Source organism: Capra hircus (assembly GCF_001704415.2).
Source record: "Capra hircus breed San Clemente chromosome X unlocalized genomic scaffold, ASM170441v1, whole genome shotgun sequence".
Taxonomy (NCBI): Eukaryota; Metazoa; Chordata; class Mammalia; order Artiodactyla; family Bovidae; genus Capra; species Capra hircus.
In genome coordinates this window covers 24,332,215-24,348,664 of record NW_017189517.1, presented here as the reverse complement: position 1 = coordinate 24,348,664, position 16,450 = coordinate 24,332,215, and the positions used below count along the sequence as shown (strand labels likewise).

The following is a 16,450-nucleotide window of genomic DNA, read 5'->3' as shown; positions in this document are numbered from 1 at the left end:
CTTTTTTTTCCCCTATTCTCTCACCCCAGACTATGGGCTTAACTCATTTTATAGACATTACTCATCCAAAAGTATACACATACATACACACATTTAGCTCACAGAATTTCAAACTCTCAATATTGGCTCAATCTGCTATCTATCTGTAGAGTTTTCAAGGCTAGGAAGATTTTCTACCTCTTTTAATAGCTCCTCCCAATAGTGCCTAGCACGATACAAGGCATGCAAAATGCACTTGATAATTAAATACTTGCTAAACTATGGGTAAAAATGGAAATCCCCACTACCCACTACCCCATACAGAAACCAAGAACAACCCCATGTAAAAAGCATTGGGCCTATGAATTCCTTTTACTTCCTGTGTTTCTCTCATAAACTTTCTCTTCTTTCTTCTCCTTACTTTCATGATAAAGAAATCACAGAAATAAAATAAAATTGGACTGGAGCAAAATAATAAAGTCAACTTCCAATTATCTGAGGGTGGCTTAGCCACAGCTAATTTTTAAACCCAGCCAACTTATGGACTGCCTTCTGCCACTTATAGTACATGTGTGCTCAGGGAACAACTCATTTTAATATTTGCCTAAGCAGAATATAAACAGGAAGGTAAATCTGCTGGGGAGGGGGACAGGCAGAGAATAATGCATTTCCAAAGTCAAACAGAAATCATTCATTTGTTCACTGATCTACTATTTTAAATTGTCCTGATATCACACTCTCCCTATATCGGCATAGTTGATTGTTGGCATCAAAATCCACTTTGGCTGCAGAGAGGGACTATAGTTTATAGCTCATCATTTTCCCTGCCCAGAACTTTGGTTTGGGGATACCTGAGCTATTTGAGACGCTAATCTCTCCCATTCAATCGCTGATGAACATCCTTGTCATAGAGCCATCCCAGACCCAGGCTCTATCTATCAGCTCTTGTAGAAATTCCAGATGTCAGAGACAGCTGGAAAGCCCAACGAGTCATAATTAAACACGGCAGCCCTTTTCAGAAAGCAATGGATTTTTAAAATGTCATCCTGGTAAACTACTTTTGGGTCATTTTTAAACCATGGCCCAAAATGTGCCCTGAAGTTTCAACTGGATATACACCCTTCAGTTCCTGCCCTGAAACACTGAGCCATGTTACAGCACAGCTGTTAAAGAAGCTGCCACTTCCACCTCAAAGGTGGATGCAACAATGCAGTAATGAGCCAAGCTATTTCTTCCTACCACGTCGTAAATGCTAAATATGTCCTAATACAACAGGAATATGGAGAAAGAGCACAGAGCATCAAGATATAAGAGGAGCACTCAGGAGCTAATGACAGTTTTCTTTCTGCCACCACATTTACCATAGCATAATAAAAAAGGTAATGTTATAGGACACAATTGAATAAGAAAAACTAGTTACACTATAATATGAGATTATACTACTAGATTATACTGTAATACCAAATGCCATTATTGGGCACTTGCTATGGACCAGGCACTAGAGACACATCATCTTGTGTAATCCTCACAGCCCTGTGAGACTGGGATCATCATCTCCATTTTATAGATGAGAAAACTGAGGCTCAAGAAAGTTCCACACAACTAGGAAAGAGAAGAATGAGGACTCTAACGTAAGGCTGTATGTCTCCAAAGGCCTTCAGGTGAAGGCTAACGTCTGAGAACCACCGAACCACACTAACTTGTGTGTCGTGCCACCAAGTCCTGCTGAGTAAACCTCCGTCATGGTAAGATACCTAGTCACCTCTCAGGTCAGGTGTAGGGTGCGTCCACTCATGCTGGGTTCAGGGTCGTGTGTAGAACACTTCTCGAGAGAACTTGGAAAAATGAAAACCTGCTTGTTTTCCTTGTCCCTGGACACCAGCATTATAACAAAACTTAACTGTACCCTTAAATGGCACTAACACTAAGATTTCTAGGCATACGTTAGCAATGAGGTAACCAATTTTTGTTTCTTAGCAGACAGTCAAAGAAGCCTGAAACACAAAGCTTTGCCTGCCCCTCAGTACTCTCGATTTTTTACGGATACTTAGCCTAAAGTCTTCTTAAAATCCAAATGAAGATGTATCCTGATGCATACTCTTACGAATAAGCTGAAAATTACCCTATTTTACAAACAATAAACCATCTCTCTTCAAATTCATCACAATTCATTGACCAGGGAGAATATGACCTTGACACGCAGCCTGCAGCCACTTTTTAAACAATGATCCACTTTTTAAAGTTTTATGGGGAAAGGGTGGCTTCTGCTTTAAAAAAAAAAAAAAAGAGGGAACCAGAACAGCATATTTGAATTATGGGGATAGAAACAAAGTTAAATTTTACTCTTGACCAGAATTCAACATCAGTTCACCAAAGAAAGTTTTCATCATAAAAGAGTGCTTTTAAGTCATGAACAGTAGGAAAGCGTATGATTTAGAAAGAGAACAGGTTCTACGTTATTTTAAGGATGACCATTCAAAAACTGGCATTAATAAAGCCTAGTTTGTATGTGAGATTACATAAAATACTGTATAGCATCCTACTGCAATGGCGCCCCACTCCAGTACCCTTGCCTGGAAAATCCCATGGATGGAGGAGCCTGGTAGGCTGCAGTCCATGGGTCGACAAGAGTCAGACACGACTGAGCGACTTCACTTTCATTTTCCCTTTCATGCACTGGAGAAGGAAATGGCAACCCACTCCAGTGTTCTTGCCTGGAGAATCCCAGGGACGGGGGAGCCTGGTGGGCTGCCGTCTACAGGGTCGCACAGAGTCGGACACGACTGAAGCAACTTAGCAGCAACAGCATCCTACTGGCCGAAAGGTAGATTACTTTTTATTACCTCCCTCTTTGGCCAGTCAGACGCTAAACCTTCTGGCAAGCAGAGACTCACATCCAACTAGAACATTAGCATTAAGAAATTTCCTCTCTTGGACTTCCCTGGTAGTCCAGTGGCTAAGACTCTGCCCTCCGAATGCAGGGGGCCCAGGTTCAATGCCTGGTAAGGTAACAAGATGCTGCAACTAAGAGTTCATATTCTGCAACTAAAAATCCCACATGGCACAGTTAAAACCCCAGCTAAAATCTGGCACAGCCAAATAAACAAATAAATAAACAAATATTTTAAAAAGAAATTTCTTTTCCTTTTGAAAACTCAAAGGTGTAGGGTCTTCCTTCTGCCCTTAATGTAGTCATCAGTGGCTTCTCCCTTTCACTGTCTATTTTACCCCAACAATTTCCACTTTCCTCAGCACTCTTTCCATTCCACTCTAGTGTTCACTTTCCCACCAAACTCAACCATGAACTTCTCTTCTCTCAATCCCGGAATGCTGGTTGATGTTGGAAAACAGCTCTCTACCATCTGAGGCCGTTCTAGCCCATCTCAAACTTAGCTCAGCCTAGAAGCAATGAACCGCTCCAGCTGTCCAACCCCAAATTAACGCCTCTTCTCCCTGCTCCCACCCCGCCCTCCCATTCTGGCCCAAGGCTCTCAGGCCACTGTGCTTCATCCTGTTTCATTCTGGAATTTCCATCATTCACCTCCCTATATCTAGGATTCCGCCCACTTGCAGACTGGAAAAACTGGTGTATTCCCTCTTTCTCCTTCTTTCAAGGCCATTCTACTAACAATGGTGAATTCCTACCCCCATTCTGTATACTTACCTTAGTTGAGATTTTATAATTAATGCCCAGACTTGTAAGCCCTGGATCCCAGCTAACCTCTGCTTCCTGGGCCCTCCCAGGGCAGCGGCCATCAAAGCAAGTTTTTATGTTCCTCACATCAACTCCAGACGATATCTGAATAAACACCTTCCTCCTCTGGCTCATTATCCCACCCTCTTTCTCTATTCGGCATTTTTCAGTCTGTATAGTATCTCTAAACTTCCTATTTCCTTATGTGTAAATATATTTCTGTTTCTTCCCATATATCAGTTTTTCTCCCTAGCCCTACTTTTACTCAAGATCATCCTTCTCTCATGGGGTCTCAAAGAGTCAGACATGACTTAGCAACTGAATGACAACAATATCCTTCTCTCTCACCCAAATCTTACTTATTCTAGCATGAAAGTTAAGAGTCTTAAAGGGTCTTCAAACTTTACTTTGGAAACATTATCCTGGAGATTTTAAGGTTCCACTTTTTCCTAGTTGGCCCTAAAATGGGACCAGTGATAACCACATCTCTTCCCTCTTCACTGCCTATCCAACCCACTTCTGACTTCTCTTCTTGCCTTCCTTCTTTCTAATATTCAAATCCTTTCCTCCTATAATTCTGTTCCTCTAAAAGAATACGCTCTCTAAAACCCATAATCCAGATTCATCATGTTGAGAATCTTCCCCCCAACTCCCATGTAGTGAACTATAGCACGAATAAGGCAAAGAGATGTCTGGAGGAACCCCTTTTGCTTCCCAAGAAAGTTTACACTCCTGAGAAAGAAAGGCATCCTCCTTCCCTCCCTATCCTCGCCTGGTAAATCAATACAGCCAAATCTACAAGTGCCCTTGGTACAGCCACCATTTCCTGTGGAACTGCCTTCCACTCTGCCCAATCCAGATTCCAACTGCGGGGCTTGACAGGGACTCAGCTTTCCTCTGCCCTGGCCTGACAATCTGCCATCTCCTCCTTGTGACCTAAAGAATGAGCCCTCCTTAACCCAGACATCAGAGTCCACCCCACTTCCTCCATCAGCGACTTCTCAGGGCCAGAACATAAAAAAACCTACCTACCTTTGCTGCAAATCTAGCGATAGGGTCAGCCCTCTTATTAATGATGCCAGTGTGAGTAAGGCTCTGTGCCCCATGGCCTGTGCCTCTTGTTCCTTACATCCACCCCCAGGGCAGCTGTCTCACTTGCTGTGTCAAAAGATGAGTCTGCCTAGCAATGTCCACATAGCTCAGTCAAGAGGGCCATGTCCCTCCTCAACTCCATCAGCCTTCAGATTCTCTTAACTTCCATAACCAAGCCTCCTGCTTCTCCTAGCTCCCCCAGTCTTTCCTACTAACTTTGCTGCTCCATCAATATTTAACAGGTTCCTCACTCTACATTTTGCTTCTATTTGGAGTCCCTGGATGATTTTTAGGATTAGGTTACCCCCATTTAATCCCCAATGGAATCCTCCAAATTTCTTTCCTACATAACTGTCCTCTTCAGTACTACATGGTGACATCACCATCCAATTTAAGTACCCCTAAACTCTGCTCCATTGTGCTGCCTACCGTGTCTCCCAAAATAAAGCTTCCCCTCTCCCAACATTCAAGGACAGGACAGGTAAACAGAAAATTAAGTGGCCTTTTAAGTCCTTTGCAATGCTGTAATTTTATCATCAACCTAATCCACTCCCAACCCCAAACGCATCCTGCATTCATTTCCCCTGAAATACGTTTCAGCGGAGTGACTTTGAGAAATAGCCTTCTAAGCTGAAAGACCCACGGGCTAACCAGGGTAGCACAAACCTACCAATGCACCCAAGAAGTGTCACCAAACATTTTTGCAGTTGTACTCCACCTCTGTGCCCAACCGCCTGGAGAGAATTCATTCGGCTGTCGCAGAAGTTACCAGGCTCCCTTCCCACGCTAGCATAAAGAGCCCCTAAACTGGGTTAGACTCCTGGACTAGCCTCATCCTCACCAAGATACGCTTGTCCTTACTGTCTACTCCAGGAGACACCAAGAATGAGTAAGTATCACCGCATCAACAGCTTCATTCAGACAACGTCTAAAATTTTCAAAACAATAAAACAAAAACAGTGCTTCCACCGCGGGTGGGGTGGGAGGGTGGAACAGAAGCCCCCACCCCCTACACCGGCCTCCGGGGTTTGCAGTCTGCTTGCCTCGTGCCTTTCCCTTGACCACGTCTTTCCCTACAACGATCTCCCCCACCTCCATAACTCGAAATCCCCAGCTGAGGTGCGGCCGGCTCCTCCCAGCCTTGCCCCGGACGTCCCTCTGGCCCAGGCTTCCTCTCGGCGGGACCCCGGCGAGCAGGGCCCCCTCCATCGTCCAGTTCACCTCCTGGTCCCTCTCCGGGCCCCTGGGCACCCCCGCAGGGCTCTGTCCCGAAGCAGAACCTCGACGAGCCAAGCCCACGAGGCCCGTCGCGGGACCCACCCCCCGCTTCCTTCTCCCAGCACCTCGTCCTCCATGCACCCGGCCCCCGGGGCTCTCCGTCGTCTTCGTCCGGGCTCGTACCGCCCCCCGTCGGGGACTCCACCCCCCGCCTGCCCCCGCCCCCAGGCCGGCCCCCTCCCCACCGCGCGCCGCCGGCGCCCTCTGCCCCGGCACGGGACTCCCTTTGGCCTCCGTTCCCCGCCCAGAAGCGGTGGCGGCGGCGGCAACGGCGGCGGCGGCCCCAGCAGGAGCAGCAGCGGCGGCGGCAGCGGCGGCGGCGGCAGCAGCGCCGCCCCGGCCCCGCCCCGCCGCCCGCCGGAGCCCCACGCCCCGCCCGCCCGCCCCGCCGCGGGACTGCTCCCCCCGAAGCCCACCACTAAGCCCCCCCGCACTCCCCAGCCGCGATCCGTTCGAATCCAGCTCAGCCGGGCCTGCTGTCCGTTCCTCACGCCCCTCAGGACCCGGGGTGGGGGAGCCCTGGGGTTCGTGGCCATCCCTCTCCCTCCTTCCCCAAGGGCTGAGGGATTGCCCCTGATCCCGAAACCCGGCCCCGTAACCGGAGCCTCCCTCCTTGCAGCCCTCGGCTTTGCTCTCAGACCCCTGGTCTTCAGGCCTGGCGCGAAGCGGGTGGAGAGCTTGCACGCCGGGATCTCCCCCTTGGCTTGCCGGGGCCAGTATGAATTACCCCCATCTCATCCTCCTTCAATTTAAGCCCCCTCCCCGCCGCGCCTGGCCCGGCGGCCCCCGCCCCTAGAGCGAGGGCAGCGGAGCCAGGGCGCTCCGAAGTCATCCCCCGCCTTTTTTCCAGGGACTCAGATAATTGCCCCTGCCCCCATCACAGCACTCCCACTCCCGAACCCAGGCCCCGCCGCCACCTAGGGGTACCCCTTACCCTACGGTTCCTGCACCCCGACACCAGGGAGAAAGCAGCCCTTCAGAGCACCCGTCGCACCTCCCCTCTGAGGTTGGAGGGTATTTTCTCCTGGTCTCTTCAGGACTTCATCACGGACAGCCCCCCCCTCAAAAAAAAAAAAAAAAGCCCTTTCTCGCCCTGCCCTGCTGGTCAGCCTCCCTTCGGATCGTCGGATCCTCGGAGCAGGGGGTTGGGGCCAGGTAGTTAACAAGACCGATGCCTCCACCTCCCTTTCAGAGGAGTGGGGTAATTCCAACGGTTTCCCCCCCAGGATCAACCCGACCCCCGTTTCCATGGAGACCCCCGCCCAGCCGGGAAGAAGACTCTCGGATCGTGGTGAACAAGTCTCACCTGGCTAAGGGAAGAAGGGGTGAGGAGGGGGTAGGGTAGGGCACGGATGGGGTACGAAGGTGGGAAGTGGAGGGGAGCTGTCCCAAAGGGAGGGGCGAAGGCAGATTGAGCTCCAGGGAGCGCTACGTCCGGGGACACGAAGAGGACGGCGCCCCCGGGGGGCAAGCAGAGCGGCCGCGGGGCGAAGAAGGGACAGGGTTGGGGAAAAGCGTGAGGTAGAAAAGAGCGGGTGGGGGATATGAGAAAGCTGGGGAGTCAAAAGGGGTGGAAGGGTTGGGGGAGAGAAAAAAAAGACGCACCTGTTCCCGACTCGGCTCCGCGGGAAGGCTCAGGCCGCCACCCGGACTCCCTCTAACCCCTTCAGAGCCACCACCCGCCTAATACTGCCCCGATCTGATGCCCCCTCCGCCCCTTATTGCCACCGACCTCCTTCTCCTCTCTCTCGGCGGCGGCGGCGGCGGTCGGACTCTAGGAACTGAGAGGAAGAAGGGAGGGCTCAGCAAAGCGGAGGAGAGACAGAGCCACACACTGGCAGCAGCCGCGGCGAGCGAAAGAGTGAGGGGGAGAGCGGTGTGTGTGTGTGTCTGTGTGTGCGAGCGAAGCCTGGTGGAGTGGGTGCCGGTCGCAGGGCTCGACGGGAAGTGGAGTCCGGCCGGGTTCGCGGGTGGCGCCGGCCCTCACTCTGCGGGACTACAACTCCCAGAATGCCGCCTGCCCGGGGGGAGGAATAGGGAGGAGGAGGCGAAGGGAGGGAGCAAGCAAGAGAGGGAGGGACGAAAGCAGGGAGCAAGCGGCGGCGAAGGGGGCAGAGCCAAGCAGCCCCGGTGACACTGGGAGGGGAGGGGAGGAGGAGGGGATCGCTGCGAGGACCGAGCGGATTCCGGAGAGGGAGGCAGCGGTAGCTGCAGCAAGCCGGGCAAAAAGCTAGACTCCCAGGAGAGGCGAAGGTGCTCAATTCGAGGGGCTGCAGGAGCCCCACGCCCCCCCACCGTACGCTCCACCAAGGGGGAGGTTGAGGAAGGGAAAAGATCAGTGCACCACGGTCAGGGGTTTCTCTCTTTCTTCCAACGCTCTCCACCTTATGCCCCGACCTGACTTTCTCAGGCCACCGGTGCTGGATCCAATGTGCAAATCCGGAGACCCCCGATCTCCCCTGCCCAGCAGCACGGAGCAGACGCATTCAGTCCCCTTCTCCCAGGGGCCTGAGGGAGGCTCCCCTTGCTGGCAGGGCGTGACTCCCCCCTTCTTCCCGCCCCCCTCGTCGCCACCCCTCATCTCCCTCCCCGGAACCCCTCCCTTGAAGCCGGGGCTCGCGTCTCCCTCCCCGCCAAGAAAGGGAGTCCCTCGGGGGCGACTACCCAGCCCCCTCCCTTATATTGGGCCCTTACCCACCAGTATCCCCTTCTTTAGCGTTGCCCCCCCTCACCTAAGTAATAGTGGGGGCGACCCGAGTTGGACTGGTGGCTACTTTTCCTCCGAGACGAGCCGTCCTTGGCCACGCCGACCCTGTGTAGAGACAGAGAAGCACATTAATACTGCCGTTCCTCCCCTCGAGTTCGGATGCCCGTGGAAATGGCTCACAAGGAAAGAGGGATTGGTAGTGGAAGTGAGCTAGGGGTGAATCCCAATCCTCAAACCTCATCCCACGCGTGGAAATCCAGAGATTCGTCCTCTTCCTTAAAAGCCATCAAATCGCTTGGGGAGGGGGGGCGTTAGTTGGGGTAAATTAGCTAAACCCCAATGTCCATGCGACTCGAAGTGACGCTACATGTAGGAATAAAGATAGGAACTAGGCTGCCGCCACGAGAGGAAAAGTATACCCACCCCCCGCCGTCGTCCACCCCCAAACACACACCCCTAGAAGAGTCAGATGGCCGAGTAAGGCGGGGGAGGCGGTGGGAGTGCTGGAGAGTAAAAAGGTTGTGGCGGGGAGGGTCCGCGGCCCCCTGAGAGCAGAATCCAGATGCTAAAGAGGTTGGGGGGGGTACGGCATAATTGCAGACAGTGTCTCTCCGCGCTTTTCCCGGAATCGCCGCCGAACACCGTCTAACACTCGTAGTTGCTTACCAGTCAATCCCCTAGCCCCATTTGTGCGCGTGAGGCGGCCGGAGCCCGGGAAGCCCGGGCACAAACTCCGCGGAAGCTGGCCTTCGCCGCCGCCGCGCTACCACGGGCCTCCCTCCCTTTGCTGGCGGCCCCGCCGATCTACCTTCGCCCCCGGCCGAGGCCAGACCCCGCTTCCAACTCCACGCCCCTACTCCACCCCCAGGCCCCCTCCCCTCGCCCTCTCCCCGCGAGTCGGGCCCAGCCCCTAGCACCGCCCCGCCCTACCGCTCGGTCCCGAGCCCAGCAAGTGCCCCGAACTCGCCCCCCGCCCCCACGCCCAGGCCAGTCCGGCCGGGCCTGGTTTCCCCCTCCCGCCGCGCCCCGCCCCCGAATCCACGTCCTACTTCGCCACCCAACTCGGCCCGGTCCGGGTTCGGCCCGCGCCCAGGCCACTGGAGTCCCCGGTTCGGTCCGGTGTACGGCCACCCACCCCGCCCTTGCCTGGGTGCCGGCCTGGCCCGCTGCCTGCGCCCGCCGAGCCGACTCGGGCGCGCGGTCCGGGTCCCGGTCCCGGTGCCGGCCTCGGTCCCGGCGGCGTTGCCGCGTCTCGCCACGAGGGCTGGGTCCACGCAAGATCCGAACCCGCGCGGGGTGGGGGCGGCGGAAAGCAAGTTTCTTTATCTCCCCTCCGCCCCCGCCGCAGGGCCGCGCCGTCCCCCCCCCTCCCACGGCGCCCCCTTCACCTGGGCAGAGCCCCTCGCCGGCTGTCGCAACTTTGCTCTTCTCCACGCTGCCGGGGAAGCGGGCGAAGCGCGAGGAGGAGGGAGGTGGCGGGGGGTGCTGGGATCAGGCCGCTGGGCTCTGGGAGGACACGTGGGGGAGGAGGGGAAGGAGGAGGAGGAAGGGGGGGCGGGCCTGCAGTTCTCGGGGCTCCCCCTGCCAGCCCCGGGGAAGCCGGAACCTCGCCAGGCAGCCGCAGACCCCGCACTGGCCACGGGGGAAGAACGGAGCCACCTTCCCCGGCCAGCCCTTGGCTCCAGGAAGGAGGGGGGGGCGAGCAACGCCGCTCGGGGTCGGAGAGCAAGCGTTTTCGCTCGAGCTTTCTGTGTGACTCTCTCTCTCTCGGTTTAGCCTCTGTGTAAGCGGGTGGTGGTTAGGGTCTTGCGTGCGCGGGGTGGGGGGCGCCCCGGCCGGACGCCCCGCCCCTCCCCCGGTCCCCCACTTCCCTAACCCGGGCGACCTCGGTGCGTGGCTCCGACGCTTGGGCACCGAGGCCGCCCGCGGGTGCAGCCCCAGCCCCGGCGCCGAAGTGGGACAGGTGCTGGGGAAGGGAAAATGCCGGGGCTCGCTGCCTCGCTTCGCGTCTCCGGGGCGTCCCACCCTTCGTGGCAACCGCCCCGGCTGCAAACCTCCCTAGGCAGACCTCAAAGGGCAGCCCCCGGCCTGGGCGTGGAGACATGTTGGGGGGGGGGGGGCGAGAGCGAGAGTGAGAGGCCCGAGGGAGGAAGGAGGAGGGGGCGAAAGGTCTGTAAAGGGGGAAGCCTGCACGACTCGGGCCAAAAACCTGGGTCGAAGAGGATTCAGCTTCTGCCGGATTCTCTGGGCTCCTCAGACACCAAACTGAACCCCTTGACCCTTACCCTTTACCCTAACGACTCCTTTCCTAGCTAAAGGAATAAATCCTCCTACGTGTTTACATCCCAGGCTATCCCTGGGACTGAAGGACTGAGAAGACTGCGGTCCACACTGGAACTCTGATGACTTTACATTAACTCTGAGGAGGAGAGCAGCTTGCGATGGATCTCAAGCTGCCGGCCTTCTTGCTTTCAGTCTTTGGGTGTTTCTTAGCAGTTCCAGCCCTGAGTCCCTGGTGGGGACTTCAAAGGCATGGCCTCAACCTAGAGGGTATTAGGGGAGGTGCCCAGCAGTTCCTGGAGGGTTCAGGGCATTATTGTCAACGGAATGTGAAATGAATGGCAGGAATTTGAAAAAAATCTTTATGTGCAGATATATTGATATTATTTATTATATATTTATCTATACTAAGGAAGCCAGAGGGTGATTTGGACTAAAAGGAAGCCCAGCAGGATTAATGTCTTCCTCCTCTTTCTCCCCGCCCGCCCCCACCCCCGCCTTTGTCCTAGGCCCAGAGGTTCCATCCCTAAGCTATAGGGTGTCTTCTCTCCTTTGGAAGGACTTTAGAGATGGCAGTTGTGACTTGCCTGGTATGTCTGCCTCACCTGGTTTGAAGGATGCGCGTGAGTACTATGGAGGAAGGCAAGCCATGAAGGCTGCAGTGGTTTTGCTTTTGAGGCCTGGCGTTCTGCGACCCCTCTTGCTTGTCCTCACCAACCTCAAAATCTATTGCCAGCAGTGAGGACAGACTGCTTGCCATTTTACTTTGCTTGGGGAGCCTCTTCACTAGCTGCTTTACTTGACCGCTCCCATCCTGCCATGCACCCCATGCACGTACATTAAAAAGTGCTTGGCCTTAGTTGCACCAAGGGAAAGTGAAGATTTGGAAATGATTTGTTTAAGCTAATCAATATATGAACTCAGAATGCATTCTTAAAGGGGGGAAATTGCCTCTATCAGGCCTGATAACGCAGACCCCACCAATTCTGCTTTGATTCACATTGGCCGTCTTCAGTGATTTTAATTAACCTGGTAATTACTGCATCTCCACGTCTCTTAAGGCCCGTAGGGCTACTTTGCTCCTTGGTTTGAGGCTGAGATGGATTTTGGACATCTCCATTCCTGCTCGTTTGTGTCTCACCATTTGGCTGCATCATTTATCTGGTGAAATGAAGGTTGGGGCAAGATGGTTATTTCCTGGCTGAAGCTCTAGCTTTTCTGAGCCCTTTCCTGTTGAGGGCCACACTTCCTGCCCTACAGGAGATGATGGGAAACCAAGGAGCAGGGTAGGGAGAGCTGTGGGAAACCTTGTAAAGAATGTAGATTTAAATGATTGTTTTATTTGAGGCCAGAACCACAATATCATCATCGTAATACCTTAGCTTTGTACAACATCGGAGTGTTTACAAAGCCCTTTAAGTTGTGTTATTTCATTTGTTTCTCACTACAGCTCTTAATTTTGTAATTGAGGAAACTGAGGCCAGGAGCAGCTATGAATGGCTAGCTGAAGGTCACATGGCTAGTGAGTTCCCGAACCAGGATTCAACCTCAGTAATCCTGTTTCCACATATGGAGCTCCTTTTAATATGGTATGGGGCCTCCATTTCATGTCAAAAATATTCCCTTTCAGGCAGATTTGTTTTTCTAGTTGTTTCTCCCATCAATAACAGCTGGACTCAGAGAGGCAGCTTGTTGTAATGGAAAGAGGATTGTTTGGAGAGTTCTAAGAATCCCATCCCAGTTCTGTCTTGTTGATAGCTAGCAGTGGGACCTCAGGCAAGCCCTAGCATTTAAGCAGTCCCAGCCTTGTGCCAGGTAATGTGTTTTGGGTCTTCCCCATGCTCTAAAATATAGAAATCAATGCACCTGTCATACCTCCCTCACAGGGACACACCTGAGCATCAAATGAAATAATGATGGGAAAGAATTTTGTACACTGTCAACTACTAGGCTCATACAAGAGTTATTATTATTATCGTTGGCACCACCAGCCCCCTTAGATGTGGCACAGAGATTTAGGGGTGACACTGGCCTGAGCCCTGTCTTCGTGAACTGACCAGACAAAACAAGGCATTGGGGGTTGGTGTCCCAGGGTAATTTAGGCCCCAAACCAAACCTCTGGCTAAATTCATAGGATAATTGCTTCAATTCTCTGCTTTGTTCTGCAATCACAGGCCTTGTCTCTCTGGTAAAACAGCCCAGTCCTCTGACAACAACAACAATAAAATCCCAATGGTTTAGATCTTAGAGTGTCAGAATGAAGCAGATTTGCAGCTTCTGGTCATCTCTTCAGTCCCTGCAGTTGAAGGTGAAGTCAGTTGAAGGTGAAGTCAGGTTTGGAATCCAGGGTCTCAAGCCTGTCACAGGACTTATGCTAAGTCACCCTACTTGAAGGTAGACCAGAGGAGATCAGGGTTCAGAAAGAGACTTGCAAATATGGGGAAAGAATGGGGCTGGTACTAGACTGACTGTGAGTTATACACACTATGTGCTCTCCAGTGTTTCACTTCATCTCCTAGGTAGGGCCACAGAGGGCAATTCATTGCCAGTATTCGTATAAATTTCAAATGCACCTTATTGCTGCAGGATGCTGCTGGAGATGCGTTCCAACAGCTCACTGCAGCTGAGGAAGGCCTGGTCTCTGCCCTCTCAGAGCCCGGGGTCTAGATGGGGAGACAATGTGTCTGGTTAAACTTAACTCTGTAAACAACTAACAACCTTTCTGGATTTTATAGCTGCAGGGGGGGAAATGAGGAAGGGGGCTAAAATCACCCCAGAGCCCTCTCCAGGTCAAGCCTCCTCCCTTCCTGAAGACTCCTAGGCACTTAACAAGGTTCTTAATCAAACAGACAGTGTTAGAGGTAGAAGGAACTCTAAGAAATCAACTGACCTCCTGAAAAACTGGCTGTGACTGCAGGCTGCCAACAAAATCAAGTCCATGAGTCTTCACCTAACTTTCAGGGCCCACCCCGATTTGATTCCAGCCTTCTTTCCTTCCGTGTCCCTACAGGGCTTCTGTTCTCACCAAACTGACCCTCTTGGCATTCCTTGGACAAGATGAGCGCTTGCTTGACTGTTCCCTCAGCTTTATCTATGCCCTTCTCAGCTTGTTGAAATGGCACTCAACCATTACTCAAGCCTGCTCTTTCCTGCCACCTCTTATCCCCCACTCCCTGACCCCACAGTACTGAATTGGTCCCTTTACTTAGCACTTCTATGCTCTGCCTATCTATCTTTCCAACCAGATTTTCCCTTCCTTGGATGAAGGAACCCAGTATTTCTCATCTGTGTATCACAGCCTCCGTCCTCCCTTACCAGCGTTGTCCACCCTTGCATGGAGTTGGCCCTCAACAAGTGTTTGTTAAGTGAATGAATGAATGGATGATCTAATCCAACCTCTTTATTTTATAGTGGAGAAACTGAGGCCCAGAGTTAGTTTTCTTTCTAGCCAGTTATTAAAGACTCAGTTTTAGCAGAATTCTCTGGTGGTCCACTGGTAGAGTTACAAGCTTCCACTATGGGGGGCATGGGTCCGATCCCTGGTCTAGGAACTAACATCCTGCATGCCGTTCAGCCAAAGAAAGGAAAAAAAAAATTAAAGACTCAGTTTTAAATCTTGGTCCTTTTTAGTCTTTCTCTTCCCATTTAGTGGTTTCATACAGTCTCTGAAGTTAGACAGATGTGGTTTGAATCCTGGCTCTGCCACTTCCTAGTGATATTACTTTGGACACTCCACTTCCTTCTGAGCCTCAGTTTCCTCATGTATAAAATGGGACCTAATAAATATCTCCTGAAAATGTTCCAAGGGTCAAATGAGTTCTTGTGTGTTAAGTACTTCATAAAGTGCCTGACGTCCAGTAGACATCCCGTAATAGTTTTCTGGCTTTTGTGTTTAACGTGAGGAGTTTTTAAAGAGTTCAGAACTTGGGAGCACCTGCTGAATTCAAGCCTGGAAATAAAAGCCACAACCTGAACACAGAGAAAAAGAGAGGTGTATTTTTGAAGAGGAGAATGGAATACAATTTAGCTAGACTTTTCAGTCAGTCAAACTATTACCTCTTCCTCCAAAGAGGTGCAGGAACAGTTCTCAGCCCAGTGGCTGACATTCGGTGGGAACTCCCCAGATTCCAGTTCCTGGAGCAGTGCATTCCTCTGGTTGTAGTGGCGATTCTGTGTTGGCTTGGGGATGCTGACCCAAGATGGACGTGCCCTACTGAAGCTACACATGCTATTCTCACCCCTGTCTGTGTGCCTACAGGACACCCTTCACCTGGCCAAATCCTTCAAGCCCCGTTTCCATGAAGCTTTCTCTGAATGCTTTTGCCTTTGAACTCTTGACCCCATAGGTAAGCCCTGCTTTGCAGTTAGTTCTTTCCTGTGTTCTGTGCCTTAGTTCTACCTCTCCATCTGAGGGCAGGCACCTTGTCATAGGCATAGAAGGTGCATCCCTCACAATGCCCAGCAGCACTCAAGGAGGTAGCACTCCAGGAATACTTTGGGATTGTTTGACCGTAGGTGTTCAGTGGGGGCATGGGACCCTTCAAGTCTCACCCACACTCTATCATTTCCCACCCCCTCCAACCTACCCCCCTGAACACCACACTTCTCAAATCATCCACCCCCAGGATACCCCAACATTTTCGGTAGCCATCTTCTCTCTTAGAATTTGCAAATATCTGGAGGGCAAGGGCCATGTGTTACTATGTCCTCTGCACAGCCCAGCATAGCACTTCCGACATTAACAAACTAGGGTAAGCACATGGTTTTGTTACTATAGATAACTTGGTAAAGATACCATGCTTATTTCGGGACTGTGTGTTTATATGTATTCTTGTGTGTCTGTTCTTGCTCATTAAACTTCAAGGGGCTCCAGAGGAAGAATTGTCCATTTTGGGAAGGCAGTCACAAGATAAAAAAGACAAGTTGAGACCTGGGATTTAGATTTTTTTTTTTTTAAAGCTAGAAAGCCAGTGTTCTCTCTTCAGTACATACTCAGTTTAAATGCTCATACGGGGACTCCTCCAGTGGTCCTGGTGGTCCAGTGGCTAAGACTCCATGCTCCCAATGCAGCAGGCTTGGGTTCGATCTCTGGTCAGGGAACTAGATCCCATGTGCCACGACTTCACATGCTGCATCTAAAAGGCTGACATAAAGAACAGCCTTTTGGACACAGGACGAGAAGGAAAGGGTGGGATGATTTGAGAGAATAGTATTGAAGCATGTACATAATACCATGTATGTGTAAAATAAATAGCCAGTGGGAGTTTGCTGTATAACTAGAGGAACCCAAAGTGGGTGCTCCATGACAACCTAGAGTGGGGAGGGAGGTAGGAGGGGTTTCAGGAGGGAGGGGTCACATGTATGCCTATGGCCCATTCATGTTGATGTATGGCAGAAGCCATCACAATATTGTAATTATC

General features: G+C 52.0%; 1 protein-coding gene across 3 annotated transcripts in view; it reads right to left on the bottom strand.

Moving 5' to 3' along the window:
* The window catches only part of BCORL1 (BCL6 corepressor-like 1), a 59,190-nt gene extending 48,956 nt beyond the window's left edge, over positions 1 to 10,234 (bottom strand). Inside the window, exons 1-2 of one of the 3 annotated variants that reach the window (XM_018044196.1) lie at positions 10,139 to 10,234; positions 8,776 to 8,855 (exon numbers count right to left, since the gene is read on the bottom strand). The gene's annotated coding sequence lies outside the window, so the exon portion shown is untranslated. Of the gene's footprint in view, positions 1 to 7,775; positions 8,329 to 8,775; positions 8,856 to 9,416; positions 9,609 to 10,138 lie in introns of those variants that run through there. The other 2 variants (XM_018044195.1, XM_018044197.1) reach the window with 2 other exon arrangements.
* Positions 10,235 to 16,450: the final 6,216 nt, after the last annotated feature.